The sequence below is a fragment of the Pezoporus wallicus genome, unplaced genomic scaffold (genome assembly GCF_028554395.1).
Source record: "Pezoporus wallicus isolate ANWC-B61680 ecotype Strahan unplaced genomic scaffold, APGP_CSIRO_Pwel_v1 contig_9719, whole genome shotgun sequence".
Taxonomy (NCBI): domain Eukaryota; kingdom Metazoa; phylum Chordata; class Aves; order Psittaciformes; family Psittacidae; genus Pezoporus; species Pezoporus wallicus.
Genome location: NW_026642910.1, coordinates 1,287,582 through 1,306,784, shown reverse-complemented (window position 1 = coordinate 1,306,784; position 19,203 = coordinate 1,287,582). Strand labels below are relative to the sequence as shown.

At 51.3% G+C, this 19,203-nt stretch overlaps 1 long non-coding RNA gene across 1 annotated transcript; it reads right to left on the bottom strand.

Moving 5' to 3' along the window:
- Window positions 1-5,069: 5,069 nt before the first annotated feature.
- Window positions 5,070-17,137, bottom strand: LOC130611934 (uncharacterized). Its single transcript, XR_008975354.1, has 3 exons — window positions 16,949-17,137; window positions 12,823-12,945; window positions 5,070-5,243 (listed from the first exon to the last, which is right to left on the bottom strand). It is a non-coding gene; the product is annotated as an uncharacterized LOC130611934 (long non-coding RNA).
- Window positions 17,138-19,203: the final 2,066 nt, after the last annotated feature.

Here is a 19,203-nt window from a genome sequence, read left to right as displayed (position 1 = left end):
GGGGAAGGACTCTTTGCGTGCGGTTCTTTTGCCAAGTGTGCAGCAAAAGGATGGAGATGCCACTCGGACTGGCTGCTCTGTGTATACCATGTATACTGATAGCAAACCTGAAATAAACTGTATTTAAAGCCACACGGCTCCCCAGGGCACACAGTGGTGCCCGTGTCCTTCACTTGGGGGCTGTGGAGCATCTCTTATCGCCGTCCCATTGGAAGCCTCAAAGAGGGTTGTTCTGACTTGCTTCTGCTACAGGATGCATTGTGGTCAGCAACAAAGGAGCCCGATGGGGACTTAGTCCCTGCACGGAGATGTTAAATGCATCAGGGTGGTTGGTTTGAGCCCGGGATCAGGATGCTCTTTGCCAGGGTTAACAGCAATATAGAGCTAAATGGGTTAATGCACACTGGAACAGCACTCTCACATCCTGGAACAACCCGTGTGCATGCATACCATTGTCTGGGACACACGTGCTGTTCCAGAGTCATCCGCTCCGTGTGCTGACAAAGCCTTAGTCACAGCCCATTCCCACATCACCTTGGGATGGTCCAGGAAGAGCAGGGTTAGGTTCGGCCATGAGCTGACCTGGCACAGCTGCTGGTGCCCGGAACACATCCCTGCTCATTCCCAGCACAACCACCCTGGGTCAGGGCCCTCTTTTCCTCTTATACCCATGCCAACGGTGAAATAAACCCCTTCCTTTCCATGGGACACGCCACCAGTTCCTGCAGGGCAATAAAGGATTGCTATCCTGTGCCTTTTCCCACAGGAAAGCTCAGTTTCAGCCCAAATACATCCAAAGGCTCCAGCTGCAAATAAGGGCAGCGAGGGCGATTTCCACCCTGTGCTGCAGCTATTCCCTTGGATAAGGAGGAGAAACCAAGTTAAAACCAATGCCTCACTCCTCCAGCACAAGATGCCTTTAAAAGTCACCCAGAGAGATAAAACCCCACAAGAACCCCAAGTATTTACCTGGAAAGAAACGGAGCATTGATGCCAGAACCCCCTGAATCCTGCTCTGTTGGCTCAGGGTGCTTTGCTGTAAGGAAGCAAAAGGACTTAATGGGATTGAGCCAAATACCCCCAGCTGGCACCAGGGAAGGGACACAGGTGATGTCCTGCATCCACATCAAGCCCAAAGCTGCAGGAATAGCTTCCCAATGCCAGAGAAATGATGGGGAGCATCATATGCAGCATCCAAGGGGAAGGGATGGCTTTTCCATGCACCAGGAGGTGCTGCCAGTGATGGTTCCCAGTGCTGTGACACTGTGTTTCGCTTCCCTTGGCTGTTAATTTGTCTTCTCTGGTAGATAATATAAGGCTAATCCTTACATTTTTCCCTGCATGGGACACTGATGCAATGGGAGAGTGATCCTGCAGGGGAAGGAAACCTGCATCTTCCAAACCTCAGCTTTGCTGTGGTTGAAACAAGGTTAAACCCCAGGGAACTGAAGGTGGGAATGAGACTCATCCCCTTAGGAGCTGTGTCCAGGAGTCCACATCAAGCTCCTCTCAATGCATCTCCTTTTGGCCACCTTGGGAGAAAGATGCTGGATGAGACCAACCTCTGCTTTGCTCCAAACACCTTTAATTCCATCTTAAGCAGTACAAATGGCATGAAAAGTGATTGTACCCCCTGTGGCGCAGTGGAATGAGGTGCTCCTGATGGGCTATGTTGATATCCAGCCTCCGAAGCTCTCGTGGTAACCCACAGAGCAAGTGCTGAACTCTTGCAGTGATTTAATACAGGAGTGTCCTGTGGTGCTCCAGCCAAACCACTTGTGCTTCGCTCCAAACCCATCCCTGGCTTGATGGCAGCGCATCCCAAATGCCTTTATGAGCTGAGAACTCCATCCTGCTCCTGGGGACCGATGGCAAAGCTGTTTATTTGCCTTTGTCCTAAGCTGAAACCCAAGAAGCTTGAGAAAATAGGGGTTATTTGAGCCATCATCTGTGTAACATCAGGGAGAGAAACCATCGAGGGTCATGGCTTTCTGGTCCAGGGTTTCCACGTGGCTGTGGATCTGCTCCCGAGGCTGGGATCTTGCCTTGCTGTTATCATTGCTCTTATTGTTGCTATTATTATTACTATTATTATTATTAGTGGGTTTTGCCAGGAGGCAAAAGCAAAACCAGACGTAGGTTGAACAAACAGACCTAATTGCTAACACATGTCCTGCAGAACGTGCATCCTCTGGGATGGAGGGGAATAAACTGGGAAGGGCAACCCAGGGAAAAGGGGGATGTCCACCTGGGGTTGGGGATGCCAAATGAAATGCTGATGTGGAGCAGGGATGACAGATCCCGTCACCTCTCCATCACAATAACTGCAGAGCAGAGGCTGTGCTGGGTCCTGCCCAAATCCAGCAGGATAAATCCTGCTTTCCAAGCAGAAAAAAAGCCTTTTCCCGACTCGGGCAGCGCTGAGGACGTGTCAGTGATGGTAACCCCGGGTCAGGACTGAGCCGGGGCAGCTTTGCTGCCGTGGGGTGATGGAAACGAGCTCCAGCATCACCGCAGGAGCCGCTGCCAACCCCCTGGTACTGCCGGTGCTCGCTGGTGACCTGCACCAGACTAAACTTGCCCTCGTCACCTCCTCAGGCAGCACAGTGACACGTTCCCACAGTTGCTGCTGCTCTGGGGGTTGGTGCTGGGGCTGCTTTAGGGAGTTCTCTCTAATTACACAACGCATCGGTGCCAAATCCGTGCGGCCGACTCCAACCCGGCGAGCAAAGCCCATGGATTTACGGCACGCAAACTCCCACCTCCTTACTGGTGGCAGGAGCAGGGTTCTATCATTCCGGAGGTCTCCATCCCATCCTTTTGCTCCTATGGATGTATAATCCTCAAGGAAGCGATGGCAGAGAGAGGGAGATGGTGTTTGTGGGCCGAGGACCACGTCAGCACCTCGGAGCTGAGTACATCAGGCAGCTGGTAAAGATTATAACCCTTAACTAGGTAAAGCCCTTGGAAACGGCTTCCCAGCGCCTCCCGGGGAAGATGCTGTGCTTGGATTTAGCCTAATTCATCTCAACTCCAGCCAAGCAAGGCTGGGAGGTGGATGGGCTCCCAAAGGGTTATTTAATGTGGCTTGATTATTTGTTATTTCAAGTTCCCCCCCCTCCCCACCCCATCCCCTTGTAACTGAATTTAATCCTGGTGAGAGGTGTTGGATTGACAGCGCTGGAAATATTAAGCCCTAAAGGAAAAGCTGTTGTGGGGGCATGGAAGGAACAAGGCTGTATGGGATCGAGTCTAAGGGGAATGATTTGCACTAACGGTTGCTTTTTTGGTCTCAATTATAAGATAGAGAGCAAAGGGATTCAGCAAAGCAGCTGGGATGCTGCCAGGTGGCCACTGGGAATGGTTGGAGCTGGCTGAGTGATGCTCTGATCCTGAGCCGCCCTCAGGACCCCATTTCAGTGCATAGCTGCTATTGATGCTTAAAGACTGCACATCTTCCTCAGCCCTTAAATATGTTCTCCATTCACTTCAACACCTCCCTGCTCGATGCAGCCTGTAAGCAAAGTACTTCCCACACATGCTGGGAGTTGCTGACTCAAAAGCCTTTGGGGTATATAGAGCTGAGAAGCTATCCTAAATATATCCCTCCCCATGGCATAGAATGAGCTCTTTTTGCTTGCTAATACACAGCTTTGGCCTCTGCAACTCTCTATCATCCCAAATTATGGTCACTACAGGGACCACATCCTCATGACAGAGAGAATTCAAGCTCTTTGTGGCATGTGTTGTCCAGAAGCAGCCCCATATGCTGTAGAAACGCAGGGGAAGGACAGGGAACAGAGGCAGGGATGCAGGGGAAGGTGCAGTGAGGTGGTAAGGAATGAGTGGACTGAGTCTACTTAAGCCTGGTCCATGTGAGCATCTTAAAGAAATCCCAGGGAATCTGGGGGAAAAAAAAAACAATATCCCACACTAGAATTAAGTGAAATTAGGGAGCATAAGGCCACGTCTTCATCCATCTTCAGATTCCTCCAGGATTCAGGGTGAGATGAGATCTGGGGTTTACAGGTCTTACTTGGGGTCATGCAGGATCACTGCAGAAAAGTATGGCCTTGATCATGGTATTCCCAAGTTGCCCATTAACCCCTGGCTTCAGCACTCACTTTGGAGGTGAGGATATATTAGGCAGGAAAACAAACACGGACACTGAAAGACAGGGAAAACCTGCGCTGTGCTTTGCAATCCCAAAGGAGCGAGCGGAGAGCAAAGGAAACAAGGAGAAAGAAGAAAAACAAAGGGGAAGCCCAAGAGGGAGATGCTAATGCAAAGCAGCTGTTATCCCACCTGAATCCAGGGATTTTTGGCTTCTCTGCATCCCTGGAGCAGTGCAGAGCAGCCGGAGCCTCTCCATGAGCTGATGCCTGCAGAGGGGCAAGGAACAAAGCTGCCAAAGGTGATGGGGAGGAAGGGAAATCACTTTCATGCTGTTAGCAGTGGGCTTGTTTTGCTGTTTGAAATGAGAAGGAATCTTCGGCTCAATCCCTTTTAAGCCTATTCTCCCCCTGCTTTTGAGGAAGAGAAAGGGAAGCAAAAAGAGACAACATGGATCTGCCTTCCAGCCCTTTGGATTGTCCCCTCCAGAGCAAGGACCTCATGTCTTGAAGAACTTGTGAAGCACTTAAATTTAAAGCATTCAAGCTGCTCTTTATTTAAAACAAAGTCCATCTCCAGTATATATGATCCTTCCTTTTCCCCTTTCCCTTTTTCCTTTTCCTTTCCCCTTTCCCCTTTCCCTTTCCCTTTTCACTTTCCCCTTTCTCTTTTCCCCTTTCCCTCTTCCTTTCCCTTTCCCCTTCCCCTTTGCTCCCATCCCCAGTGTAGATGCAATTAGACAAGCCCCAATGACCTATAGGAATCCAACAGAAGGTGGTTTCCCAGTCACTACCAACGCTTCCCATTTGGACCTGACCAAGAAAAGCACTCAGCACTTCATGTGCATGTGTGGAGGAGTCAATGGGCTTGCTTCCTTTCAGTGAAGAACAACCAACCCATCACAAAGGCACATCCCTGCCCCTCACTTTGCTTTGGGTACCACACTGTGCCTCCTCTTCCATCTCGCTTTCGCATTCTTCCTGCTGCTGCAGAGCCACAAAGCACCAGGACTCCTGTTTCTGATTCCTCCTGGGTCATCCTCTTCCTCCTCCCCCTCCATGGGGTGGGGATGCAGCCCCAGCAAGGGTTAACTTCCAGCTGCCTCTTCCCATTTTTCCTTTTAATATTGCCTGTGAAAAAAAGCAAACAGAGGCGAATCCCACCCTCTCCCTGGAGACTTTTCCTTGGCTTGCTCCAGAGAACACGGAAGAATCATGGTTTGTCCTGTATTTTCTGCTTCAGCAGCCTCGGGGATGGAGTAACGAGACCCAAAGTGAACATGGAAAGCAATAAACCCACACACTGCATAACTGATAAAAGTGGAGAGGGAAGGAGATGAAAAAGAAACCCCCGATAACATTCCCCTTGTGGCACTGAATAAACCAAGCCCCACTTTGGGACAGAGGGATGCTGGGTGGGAATTTAGCACAGACATGTAGGAAAAGGCCCCGGATTCTCCTTATTGTGGGTACAGAGTCCAAATACTTGTGGATAAACCCTTTATGGAGCAGCAGTGAGATATTTCACCTTAATATGAGCAAGTGTTTGTATCTATCTATCTATCTATCCATCCCCTTATCTATCATCTATCATCTATCTTATCTATCCAACTATCTACTTAACTACTTATCTATCCATCCATCCATTTTATCTATCTATCTATCTATCTATCTATCTATCTATCTATCTATCTATCTATCTATCTATCTATCTATCTATCTCTATCATCTCTATCTATCTATAATCTCTATCATCTATCTATCTATCTATCTATCTCTATCTCTCTCTATCTATCTATCTATCTATCTATCTATCTATCTATCTATCTATCATCTCTATCATCTATCATCTCTATCGTCTATCTATCATCTCTATCTATCATCTATCTATCTATCTATCTATCTATCTATCTATCTATCTATCTATCTATCTATCTATCTATCTATCTTCTATTCTTGTGGCTGTAGGGTTTTGTGCCAAACAACTTCTGAAGCTAGAAGCAATCTCGAGTTCCCACTCAAAGCCAGGTTCAAGCCTACGTTATATATGCAAAGAGCCAATATTGTGCTTCTATGGGTAGAAATACTTAGGGTTTGGCTAAAATACTGTGGAGAACGATGCAAAGAAAGCAGCAAAATGAGGAAATGGCATTGCCATGGGTGTGGGGCTCCTCCTTTCTCCACTCGCTGCCAGGTTTTATGTGCTAAAGCACCACAGGCAGTAGCTCATTGCCCACATCTGCTCACCCCCACCATGGTTTGGGCTACCCGAGTTCACATCTGGATGCAGCCAGTGTTTCCAAGGCCTTTTCACATCTCACTGAAGAGAGAGCCCGTGTTTTCCTTTCCTGGAGAAGAGGATTTGTGTGGTTTTGCCCCTAATCTCCCATCTCCAAGCTCCTGGAGCCGATAATGAAAAGCTTCCCTCTGTGTTGGGACTGTGGCTTTCCTAGATTAAGAACTGCTCCTCAAGGAAGCCCACAGCCATAACAAACCCATTTGCTACGATAACATTTGTTTAGGATGGTGGCTGCTTTCCTGCACATGCTGCAGCTTGGCTCCTTATGGAGACGAAGTATTCCTGACTAACAAACCCTCTGGAGCGTGCCCTGCAATGGTGACATCCATCCCAGCACGGATGATTTGGGCAACCTGATCCAGTTGAAGATGTTCCTGCTCATTGCAGGTTGGACTGGAGGACCTTGAAGGTCCCTTCCAAGCCAAACTGTTCTATGATTCCATGATTTGAGTGGCATGCTGGGCTCAACTGGAGCCAAACAAGAGGTACCAGGCTAGGTGAGGGGGTTTAGGGGATGCTCCAGGCTGCACCACTGCCTCCTGCATCCCATCACCACCCAAAAAAAGGACCAGTTGCAGCAGCACCAGCAGCCACATCCCCTTTCCCTTCTCACCATGGATGAAAACCTTTTCCCTTACCCTCTTGGCACATCCCTGCCTGCTAAACATTAACATCTGCTGGGTCTAACCCAGTTAGCCGGGAGTGTTTGTATAGGCTTTGCAATCCCTGCTTCCATGTATACTCACATCGGGATTGTTTAAAGCTGATCCAGCAGGAAAATGCCTGTGGGTGGGTTTGGGAGGACGCAGGGCAATGTGACTTCTGTCCCCAGGCTTGGCATCACCTTGCTTCCGGGACACCAAACCCAACCCATGGATCGGGGCGTGAATAAAACAGGGAGAGGAAAAGGAATGGGGCAGGAGGATGACACATGGATGTTGCTGGGAAGGAGGCAGAGATGCAGCATTCCCAGTTGGTGTCACCCCCATTGGTGACAAGACCCCTCCTGTCTCAGGGTTGGGAGAGGAGGTGATGCTCGAGGGCTCAGACTGGTTTGGGTTGAAGGGACCTTAAAGCTCATCCATGGGAAGGGACACCTTCCACTACAGCAGGTTGCTCCAAGCCCCATCCAGCTCTCTCATCCTCATGGATGCCCCTATTCCCCTGTAAAGGTGAAAGTGAGGGTGTGGGATTGAAGCAGGAGGGAAAGAAATAGTGATGGAGAACCTCTAGACATACAACCACAAACTGGGATGCTCCTGAGCTTTCAGCCACTACTTAAGAGACTCCAAACCCTAAATGTTCACATCACATCCCAGCACATCCTATAAAAGCCAATGGAGGAAGCAAGCAGGGCTCTGACTGCAGCTGATGGCAAGGGGATGGTTTCCCAGCAGGAAGCTTTTGGGAGCAGAGGGATGGTGGGAAGAGCCCCAGGCAGCTTGATGGGTTGGCCTCAGACTTGCATTGCTGCAGGGGGAAGGGATGGTCCCTAGGGAGGAGGGAAACAAGAGCCTCAAAGGAGGGAGAAATTCCTTCTTATTCCCTGCTTTCTCCAGAGATCCCAAGATCCCAAGCAGCCTGAGAAGGGGGCTGCTCAGCCGATGGGATGCGAGCCCTTTTGGGAAGCTTGCTGCTTCTGCTGCTGGGAATCCATCATGGGAATGTGCTCTCCAGAGGCTGCAAACCCAGGAGGGTTGTGCCTTGCCCTGAACCTTGGATGGGAGCCCAGCTCTGTTCCTGCTCCATTTAAGCCGTGCCACTAAGCCCTCGTCCCAGCCTGTCTCTAGACCTTGCCCTGCCCTACAAGGCCATCGAGTCGGATAGATTGAACCCCCCCAACCACCCCCAAAAGCCACTTTCTATCCCCAAACCATGTCCTTAGCCCCTTACTTCTTCAAAGCCCTCCTGCATCCAAGCCAACGTCGTATCTGCTCTCAACAAAGGCTTTCCCAGTGTCCTTTCCCGGCACTGCTGGCTTCCTCCAGCCTTTTCTGGATGTCCCCTTGCCTGGGGACATCTTGTGCTCCTCGGCACAATCCCAGCCCTCCTGCTCCATTGCACAACCTGGGTCGAACGCCAAGAGCTGGGAATTGGATGGGATTTCTCACTGGGATGCTCCCAACGATCCTTGTGGGCAACTGACTGACCTCCTTTGCGGGTCCCTGTGCTATGTGTCTAAACCAGGGCATTGGCCTCAAGCTGTGGCTGCTCAGATTTCCCCACACGGCCACGTTTTGACTGGGAAGGGGGAAAATAAGGGGCATTTTCCACCAATTCAAGGCAAAATTGGTGCAGACTGCAGGGATCCTGGGATTAAAGCTGGGATGGGGCACTGGATGGTGCAAACTCGGGCAAGAACAGCAGGAAAGCTCATGGAAAAGGGGGAATCAAAGACCTGCACTGGGGTTTCACACTGTAGAGTTCAGTTTTCCCCATCTCTTATCTAAACCCAAAGACAGCACCTCATCGGGACACGATCCAGGCATCAAAGCATCCTTATATCCAGCATCCAGCACAAGATCAGGGGAATTAACAATTGAGATGAGGGTTTTCCAAGCTCTGGGATGTTCTGGGATGAGATGCAACCCCCTGAGCTCCGGCCAGCTCATTCCTTTGGTTTTCCTGTGAAAAATCCCAGTTGAGGACCTGCTTGGCAGAGCTTTGCCTCCTCCCAGCTCCCCGTGAAGGAGGGAAACGGGTTGGGTTGAGCAGTTGGTGGGTCCCAATAGGCAGGGCTTGGAAATTAAAGGGGTGATTCTGGGTTGTGCTTTAAGCATCTCTGCGTGGAGAGGAACGTGGGGTGTCCCTGGAGTGGTGCCTCCCCTGAGCATCGGTTTCATTCTGGAGGACTTAATGCCCTGTGTTTATGAGAGCAGGAAAATATTTACTTGGGGATGAAGGAGCAGGGAGAGGGGCTGGGGTTTTATAGGGCCTGGTTTGGAAAGAGGCTTCTATAGAAATAACAGGGGATTAAAGATCAAACCCAAAAAGCAGCATCACCAACAAGCCGGCGCTGAGCAGGACAAAGTCTGCACGACCCCAAGGACGGTGCTGGATGATGGAGAGCTCAATAGGAGCCAGCCCTTCCCCGTGTTTCATGGCTTTATGTTGCTCTAGTTGAGCTCTCCTCAGCGTTTGACCCTTTACAAAGCCCTACCCCAGGCTTTCACCTCCTGCTTCCATGGTGAGGGAAGGGGGTGATGCTGATGCTGGTGGCTCTTCAGGGAGATGGGCTCAGATGAAGCCCAACAGGAGCTGCTGGCAGACAGCAGGAGGAATTCCAGCGTGGAACAGCAGCAGCCTGGATCCCGGCCGTCTGGGCTCTTGCAGGGGTAGAAATATGAAGTGCTAATTCCCTTTTCCCTAGGGATGTGGGCCAGCGTGAGCCGGGGTTATCGGGCACCCTACAGAAAGGCCACGCACGGGGGGGGATGGACCGGCGCTATTCAGCCCCACAGCGCAGCCAGTTCAGCTCTTTTGCTTTCTTGTTAAAGGGCATTTTGTTTCCAGTGAGAAAAGGGCCCAAGCCAGTGACATCCATGAGAAAGGCACGTCTGTGCCCTGCCACCATAAGACCCTTTTTGTGCCCCTGATCACCAGGCGGCAGTGACACTGCCTTGGTGCTACGATGCGCCGACGTACACAGGGTGTGCATTGTGAGAGGCATTCCCAAGGGCAGCTCAGGGCCTGGCCATGATGTGGAGTGTCAGCACGACCCTCTCCTTTGGCATGAGCTCCTTGGGAAATCAATGGGGCATTGTCTGCTAAGGGCACAGCATAGAGCAGAGGACAGCTTGGAGTGGTGGCAGAGAGGTCAAGACAGCCTAGAAACAACCATATCCTGGCTGTGTCACCAGCAGCGTGAGCACAGGTCGAGGGAGGGGATGCTCCCCCTTTACTCTCATGAGTTTCCATCCCTTGACTTGCAACACCAAAAGGTGCAGCCACTGTCACTGATTACCCCAAAATCTGCTGGCACAAGGCAGATAACTCCTAAAGCACCCCTCTCACTGCTGGAGCCCATGCAAGGACCTCGCTCTTGCTCCTCTCCTTATGGAAGCCATGGTGAAGTCAATGGAGGTTTCAACAGGGCTGGAAGGGTTCTGCAATAGAAACGCCCCCAGACCCTGCAGACACCAGGACATGGACCTGACCCAGTGTGCTTGCTGCAGATGAAGAGTGGGTTTGTTCAGCAAAGCCCTACGTGGCTGCAGGAGGGATCACACCAGGCCACAACTATGGGGATCTGGTGATGCGCAGGGATGATGGCACCACCAAGGAGTGGTGACTGATGCTTTGCTTGGCCTTGATGAAAGCCTGGCTTGCTGAGATCCCACTGCTGAGCTCACGGGGCACCTGATTAGAGGAAGGGCTCTGTAGATAACCACAGGAAGAAGGAGGCAATGTCAGGACCGAGCAGCTCTGTTCCCAAATTCCTGCTTCATGCACATGGCATGATTTTCCCTGCTTGAATTCCTCACATCGATACAGACCACATCTGACTTCTATCCCCAGCACGTCTGGATGACTGCTGAGAGAAAGCTAAAGCTGGGAGGATGGAGATAAGGTTTCTGATGCTGGGAATCACTTTAACCCCTTGGTCCTGGGGGCTACCTGCAGCACATCAGAAACCCTCTATGAAAGCTCCCAGGAAAGCCCTGCTTCCCTGCCTATCTCACAACACACCGATGCTCTGCAGACAACATCTCCCTCCGTGCCCAGCACAGATGATGTTTTCTGTGTCTCAGCCCCACCATAAACAATGAGTCAGCTAATCCAAACCACATGGCTGGAGGTCAACCCAGGGCATGGGCCTGATCTTGAAAAGCACAATCACATCCCCAGCAAAACCAGTACGAACCAGTGGAGAAGCACCCTCCTGCTCGTGTGGGAGCAGAGCTGAGGCCCCCAGGTGTCACCCAGTGTCAGGGCTGGTGGCATCAACCTGGAGATGCTCCTCAGGCTTCCTCCATCCCCTGGACCACATTGCCTGGCAGCTGCTTCTGCCTATGCAGTCATTGCATCAACTTCTCCATCGCTTGCTGCTCCATCCCTCTTCCTTTAGGGGCTATTTCCATCCCCATTTGGGGCTCCTTTTTCTTTTGTTTCCCTGTTCCTCACCTTTCTCCCTTCCAAAAGCCTGGCTTGGACATGCTTGCATGGAGAAAAATCCAAGCCCCAGCCAGCTGCCAGCTCTGCCTTTGGCCTATTGCTCTGGTTTCATGTTTGACTCTTAATTCCACAGCTTATACAGCAGAGAGCTCCGGGCCAAAGAGAATGTCTCAGGAACCTGCCAGAAACCTCAGCTTTTCCTAAGCTCCATAAACAGCTTCCTGCCTCCATCCCTGCACCTGCTGCCTGTGCCATGCTGCAGGATGGGGATGCTGGTCCATTCCGGGGTGGGGTGGGGAGGATGGATGTCCCTGGGGTGTTCCACACTGCCCTGCAAACACTGCACTGCTCTCTGTGCCAATGGGAAACAAGCTAATGACATTGCTCCCTCGGGATCAGGCTGTTTTTCCTGGCAGGTTGGGCACCAGTCCTGTCCAAAAACGTGCATTCCTGCTCTAAGTTGTTTGCACAACTTCTTTATCCTGGGGTGTTTCACAGGCTGGAGCATCCTTAGAGGGCTTGGTGCCCACACGGCCGGTGCCTGATCCCTGTGCCTGGAATCTGGGTCTGAAGGAGGAGGATCTGTTGTTGATGGGCTCTTCCTGCAGCATCTGAGTGTTGTGACAAGCTCACTTGAGGCTGGAACAGTGGAGAAATTCAGTGTCACTGTCAGCTCCTCCGTGACCATGGGGCAATCCAGGAGGCAGGCAAGGAGGGAACGGGGACAGGGATGAAGGTGTCCAAGGCAAATGGATCCCCGGGAAAGCACCAGCCATGGGAAGAGAAGAAAGGAAAACACTCAACTCCTTGCTTACCTGAACCATTGCATTCCATACTCTTCCATTTCCACAAGAGTAAAACCAAAGCAACCACTGCAGTGACTTAGGGATGGAAGTGGAACATCCTAATGGAAGTGGAACATCTAAAAGAAGAGAACGTGCTATGATTAGGAGCTTTATCTTCCCGTTGAGATACTCTTTGGACACTGAACTGAAATGTCTTTTTTCATGTCCTTTTCCCTCTCTGGATGCTTTCTGAACAAATAAAACCTCAGATGCCAACAAGCAGCAGGATCAGGGCCTGAGGTACTTATTCCTGCCTGCTGTGTTTGAGATGAGGTCAGTGTGATGCTGCCTCAGTTTGCTCTATCTGCAGTGGCACTTTCGGAGCAACAAATGCCTTTTAATCCTCCTCCTGAGCAGCTTTTGCTGGGGATGGCCCACTTCATCCTGGTGAGGATGCTGTGAATTACCAAGCACCATCTACTTGCACCTTACGTATTAACTCACCCTTTACCTGGAGGTGACATGGGACATCCTCATTGCTTTGCTGAACTGCCAAACAACCTCTTCTCCATGTGGTCTTGCTCATCCCTGCTGATCCATGAGGCTTTCTGTGGGTGTTCCGCATGGACAGGACCTGAAACAACACATAAAAGGTGGGATGAGAACAGCAGCAGGTGATGGGCAAACTGTTGCTCTGCACAAGAGCAAGGCAAAATCTCCCCTTGAGGGCAGGACTTCACCCATAAACTAATCATAATGGGGAATGCAGAGCTTCAGTTCATTACATCGGTGGCGTCCTTCCCGAGTGGGAGATGAAAACCAGGGACATCAATCAGTTTCCCCCTGTATAAAGCACCTGAATACCTGAGCTCGCCCTGGGGCCTAAACCAATGAGTCCAGACTCCACTTTGCTGCTTGGTTAATTCCTGCTGGCAGCTGGCTCCATCCATCTCCAGCACAGGCACGTAACTCAAGCCTGGGACCCGTGTTGATTTACAGCTTCAGCAAGGGAATCAGCACAAAATCATGGCAGTGCAAACTGATGTTTTCCTTCTCATGTGCAAGGTGAAAGGTCCTGGGACTGAGAGCAACAGCCCTGGGCTCGCATGGGGAGACAAACCACAGGCTGTTCTCACCCATGTCTTCCAATACCTAAAGGGGCTCCAAGAAACCTTTAGAGGGGCTTTGGACAAGGGATGCAGGGATAGGACAAGGGGAATGGCTTTAACCTGACAGAGGGGAGACTGAGATGAGCTCTTAGGCAGAAGCTCTTCCCTGTGAGGGTGCTGAGGCGCTGGCACAGGGTGCCCAGAGAAGCTGTGGCTGCCCCATCCCTGGCAGTGTTCAAGGCCAGGTTGGACACAGGGGCTTGGAGCAAGCTGCTCTAGTGGAAGGTGTCCTTGTCCCTGTGCGTGGTCCCTCAAAACCCAGTGTAAATCCATGTGAGATCCAACTTAACTGCAGAGGAAGCAGAGGGTAATGATGCCCTTTAGGTGTACTGACCAAGTGTGTAATGTTATATGGGATGACTCTGGAGCAGCGTAAAGGAGTCTGTGTTTCCCAGCATGTCCATCTCTCCTGTGTGCTGTTCTGCTGCCACTACAGGAATGTGGAGTTTTCAGGACTTCAAAGCCCCTTTTCCAGTCTGGGCTGTGTGATCCAAGCCAAAGTGCAGCCTTAATCCATCATCCACAAAGAGGGATGTTTGTATATTTGTGTAAAATGACAGATTGGAGAGACCCGGAGCTGGAAACCAGATGCTTTCCCAAGAAATGAAAAGAGCTCGGGATTTAGACATGCAGGAACACAGGGAAGAACACATCACTGTGGCTACTGCCTTGAAAAACACTGATCCTTGGCTTTCCAGAGCCTGTTGGATGGGGAAAGGCAGCATCTCCATGAGCATCCCAGATGAAACAAGGAAGATGAGATGACATGACCGAGGTCCCACAGTAAGTCAGTGCTGGAGTGGAAAGCAGCAGCCAGTTGTCCCTCTGGATGAGAAGAGGTTCTTAGTCTTCAGTTCCCAATTGTTTCACCATAAATAAGTCCACCCTGGGGCCTGTCAACATCCATCATCACTTAGAGCTCACTCTCTTTCCCAAACAAATATCCATCAGGAAGGGTGGATATCACATGGAACAGTTGGTCTCTGGGAAGTCTCTTCATCGCATCGTCCCACTGGTCCCTCTCCAAGTTGAATAGCAAAGGACAGTAGAGGGCTGAAACCCTTCACAAAGTGCTACCAAGCTATGAAAGCACGTGGTGATTTCCTTCCTGGCCTGGATTTCTTTCTTTCCTTGCTTTTTTTCCTCTGTAACTGTTTGGATTTGGTCAGAAGCAGGAAAAGCTGCTCTTTGTTAGAGCTGAAAATCCCCCCATGAGAGCCAGAGCTGTGAGATCTGATGTCAGGCTTGGGCTGTGCAGATGGAAAGGAAACTTCCTGCACGATCCCAAGAAGAGGGGCAGCTCCCGCTGTCCTCCAGCATCTCCTGATGATCCTAAAGGTCTTTCCTAACCGAGCCTGTTCTATGGTTCCATGATCTCGTGGGCACAAGCTTCATGTGGGGCTATGGGATGCTCTTCGCACCCTCTGTTAAAAGCCATCCAAGGTGGACTGAAATCCCTCTGTGCCCTTCTGCAGGGCTTTACCAGCCCTCAAACAGCCCCTGGGAGAAGCAGCAACTCCCCATCACAGCCCCATCCACATGGAGCATGTGAGGAAAAAGCATTCCCATCCCTGACTGAGCAAAGGATGCTGCTCCATCCATCCCTGGGGACACATTCCCGGTGGGATGGTGGCTGAGAGCCAGGCGGGGTGTTAACAGTTTGATGTTAAGGCTGCTACAAACGTGCAGGGGAAGCTGGAAAGCAGCTGAGTCTGTGAAAAGGAAGAACAGGCCCCAGGTGCTATCCAGGAACAGGGGAAATTGCTTTTCTTCAGTGTTTTGGAAGTGCTGGGAAGCTTCTCAACCACCACCATAGGGATCAACTGTCGGCTCCTGGGTCCTGCTGGTCCATGGGAAAACCACTGGGATTCCTTGTGCTGCCTTGTGGATGTAAGAGGGTATTTGTGCACTGATGTGCCCGGAGGTGAAGCATTCCCAAAGGCCCATGCAGAGAATCCTGTTTCGTGATGAGCCACGTGTCCGATGGGGGTGACCACTGGTATGCGTGGCAATGCCAGCAGTGAATGAAGCTCCTCCCTGGGGAAAGGGCTCCATCGGTGTTGCTTGCAAGATCTGCCACATATTCATGCTTTTTTCCCCCCAAAATATCTCCTTGGAAAACGCCTCCTGTGTTTGGATTCCAAGCAAAGGAAGCCCACGCTTTGGATTGTGCAAGGAATCACTTTTAGCTTTGAAAGCTGCCTGAGTTTAGCCAAACGTGGGGAACTGACTTGGAATTGGATCCGTGGCCATTGGAAGGGCTTAAGAGAGCTTTGAGGAGTCTGCTGACAAGGGAGGATTGGCCTGTTGTCACCTTTCAGATGCAATGAGTGGAGCTGGCTGCTGCAAGACAAGCAGGAGGGAGGACACACGAGCCCTTGCAGTGATAGGTGCTGTGGAAGCATGGATCCGGAAGACCATCCCTGCATTAAACTGCTCATCCACAAGGATCTGGGCTGCTCCTGCCTTCTCCTGGGCTTGCAGACTGCTGGAAATGAAGGTTGGAAGGAAGGGATGGGGAGGAAAAAGAGCAGAAAAGAGATAAAAGGACAGAGAGAATGGGTTTTACCATTGAACTTCTTTCTTCAAGTGGGAGCTGCTTTAATAACATGCACAAGGAGTGAATAATACCTTCAAATATTCCCAGAGAATGAATAATATGGAATAATATTCACCGAGCATTTATTTGACTAATTTCCCTTAGTGTTTTTGGATCAGGATCTAACAGTCCTGGATCTTAAAGGGGAGATCTGCATTTGACTTCCTTGGGTCTGGATCAGGCCCCAAACACCTCAAAACCCCCATGTTCAAGGAAGCATCACCAAGGGGTCACCCAATATAGCTCCAGTAAATGCGTGGGTCACTTTTCCCTGCTGATCCACAAATACATTATGTGCCAGTAAATGGAAGCAGAAGTGGCTTGGCCAGATGTTCCATAGGGGCCCCAGGGAGTTGTGGTGCAGCAAGGGTGAAATGGGGGGGGGGGGAAGGGGAAAAAGAAGCCCATAAAACCTAAAATATTAACATCCCAACCTCGTGTGCAGCAGCTGTGCCCCTGTTGTGGAGTGAGGTGCAATGCCCTGGCCGAGGGGGACGTGCCAAAAGCAGGATATGGGAAAAGCCTGTTTCAAACCCAGGTGGGTTAAACCTTTATTCCTGTCTGAATTACATCTGAATGCTCTGGAGGTGTTGGTGGGACACACGCTGGGATGGAATGAGGTTGGGGTGAGGGTCCCCAGGGTGTCCTGCTAACCATGCCCACAGGTGGCATCTCCTTACCATAGAATCCTAGCATGGTTTGGGTTGGAAGGGACCATGAAGCTCATCCAGCTCCAACCCCCTGCCACGGGCAGGGACACCTTCCACTAGAGCAGCTTGCTCCAAGCCTCATGCACCCTTTCCCATCCTCCTGTTATTTACAACCCACTTTTGCCACCTACAACACCTGGTCCTTGAGCCCTGTGTTACCTCTTACTCCTTCAGGTCAGCTCCATCCCGATTTCAGTGCTGGGATGGTCCCCAAAGCAGCTCCTTTTCCAGGCAGTTGGACATCTCCTGGTGTTTGTCCCATGGGTACTGCTCAGCTCCTGTCTCCCATGGGAGAAGCAGGCAGGTTGAATGTCTCTGTATCTTCTGCAAGGCTGGGCTTGCTCCTCTTCCTGATGCAGATCCCTCTCAGAGCTTCCCGAGTTGAAGAATCACTGTGAATTCACCACGAATTAAAGCCTTGAATTAAATCCCATGTGATGTGCGCCCTGAACACCCTCCATAGTGCTCTGCCACCCCAGACCCACCCGGTGACACCCTACAAATAACCCCCCATGTAGATGTGTCTGCACTGGGGTGCACAGACTGATGTGTGACCAGTATGGGTGTTGATGGGCAGCTGGACCAAGAAGAGGTGCCAGATAGGCTGCGTGGGTACAAGAAGTGGGAACAAGAAGGAAGCAAACCTCAACCTCTGCCTTGGAGGGTCTGAGTGCTCCTTAACCCATCAGAAAGTGGAGTTTTACAGATAAAGAAGGCCCCTTTGGTTTGTTGTTGCAGCTGGGAAGAGAAGGGAACGTTCCCATGGAGGAAACACCCTCTTTAACGGGGGTTTTAATCCTTTCCTCTCTTCTTGTGGTTGGGCTGAGCTGCACCAAGTCCCTGCAGCTCTCCCCAGCGCAGGCTTTTCTCCCTTTCCAGTAAACTGCAGTTACCATGGAGAGGGCTGAGACAAGCCAAATGCAAAACACTGGAAAACTACACCCGAAGCTCCGTGCAGCCCTATCAAACAGTTAATTAGAAAGAGGGTCCATGTGTTTCCCATTCCCTGGAATGGTTTGAATCAATGGCCCTGTGATTTATCACCTGCTCGCTGCGCGAACGGCGCAGCTCCGCTCTCGTGCATGTTCCTCTGCTGTACAGAGAAAAAAGGGGATATTGAGACCTTACAGAACAAGCCAGTCATCAAATAACCAATCCTCCCAGGGGAAATCTCCCACTGGAATGATACGCTTTGGATCTCGGTGGGATTTCTACCCTTTGGCAACAGGGGAAAAGGAGAGGGAGCTTTTGCCTTGCTTTGATTGCGGAGGGTGGAAGATCCCGCTGTGCCTGGCCGTTCCCAGGGCTGTGTCAGACTGTGCCCAGATGGAAATGCAGACCAGGGTGTTTCCCTGGGGCTGTTTCCTTCCCCACTGCACGTGAAGCTGGGTGGGTGGGAAGCGGGAAGGAGGTGGCTGGAGAGGAGAGAGGGAGCAGAGGAAGAAATCCATGCTTCCCACAAGATCGTGGAACGGTTTGGGACGAAGGGACCTGAAAGCTCACCCAGTTCCATGGGTAGGGACCCCTTCCACTAGAGCAGCTTGCTCCAAGCCCCTGTGTCCAACCTGGCCTTGAACACTGCCAGGGATGGGGCAGCCACAGCTTCTCTGGGCACCCTGTGCCAGCGCCTCAGCACCCTCACAGGGCAGAGCTTCTGCCTAAGAGCTCATCTCAGTCTCCCCTCAGGCAGGTTAAAGCCATTCCCCTTGTCCTATCCCTGCATCCTTTGTCCAAAGCCCCTCTCCAGGTTTCCTGTAGCGCCTTTAGGGACCGTTACAAGATCTCTTGATGCATAAATTGTCACCCATAAGAGGTAACACCTCATTGCACGCTGTGCTGGTGGCTGAGGTGCTTCAGTGACATGGCAAAGTGGAAACTGGGTGGCCCAAGAGCAATGTGTTGATAGGGAAGCACCTGGAAAGCCATTCCCGAGGCCTGCTGTGTCCTTCCCTGCTCCCCCTGTGCAAGGCAGGGGAGGGCAAACACACCTTGGTCTTGTTCTGTAGGCAAATGCTTTGAAGCAGGGGTGATTCCTCCCACAGGGACAGCCCTAGCACCCAGAAGAGATGTCCTGCAGGAGATCCCTTTGTGTTTCAGCTCTTCCCAAAGCCAGCTGACCTGGTTGTCTCTCTGCCATCTCCTTTTGCATCCTAAGCTGCCAAGGGATGCCTCTGCAGTGGATTCACGAGCCGGGATCACCCAAGATGAACATGGGAATACTGGAGTCATCCATTCCCCTGCCCTGCTGAACCCCTGGCTGGGATGTGTGGGGCTGCTTGGGAATCCTGCACGTTCATGTACCACATCCCCCAAAGCAGCTGCTGGGCTGGAAGGTGCTGCACCTCTCCTGATCCACATTCCACCTTTCCTGCCAAGACTGGGGGGAGAGAGGGAATAAAAGCTGCTTTTCCTTG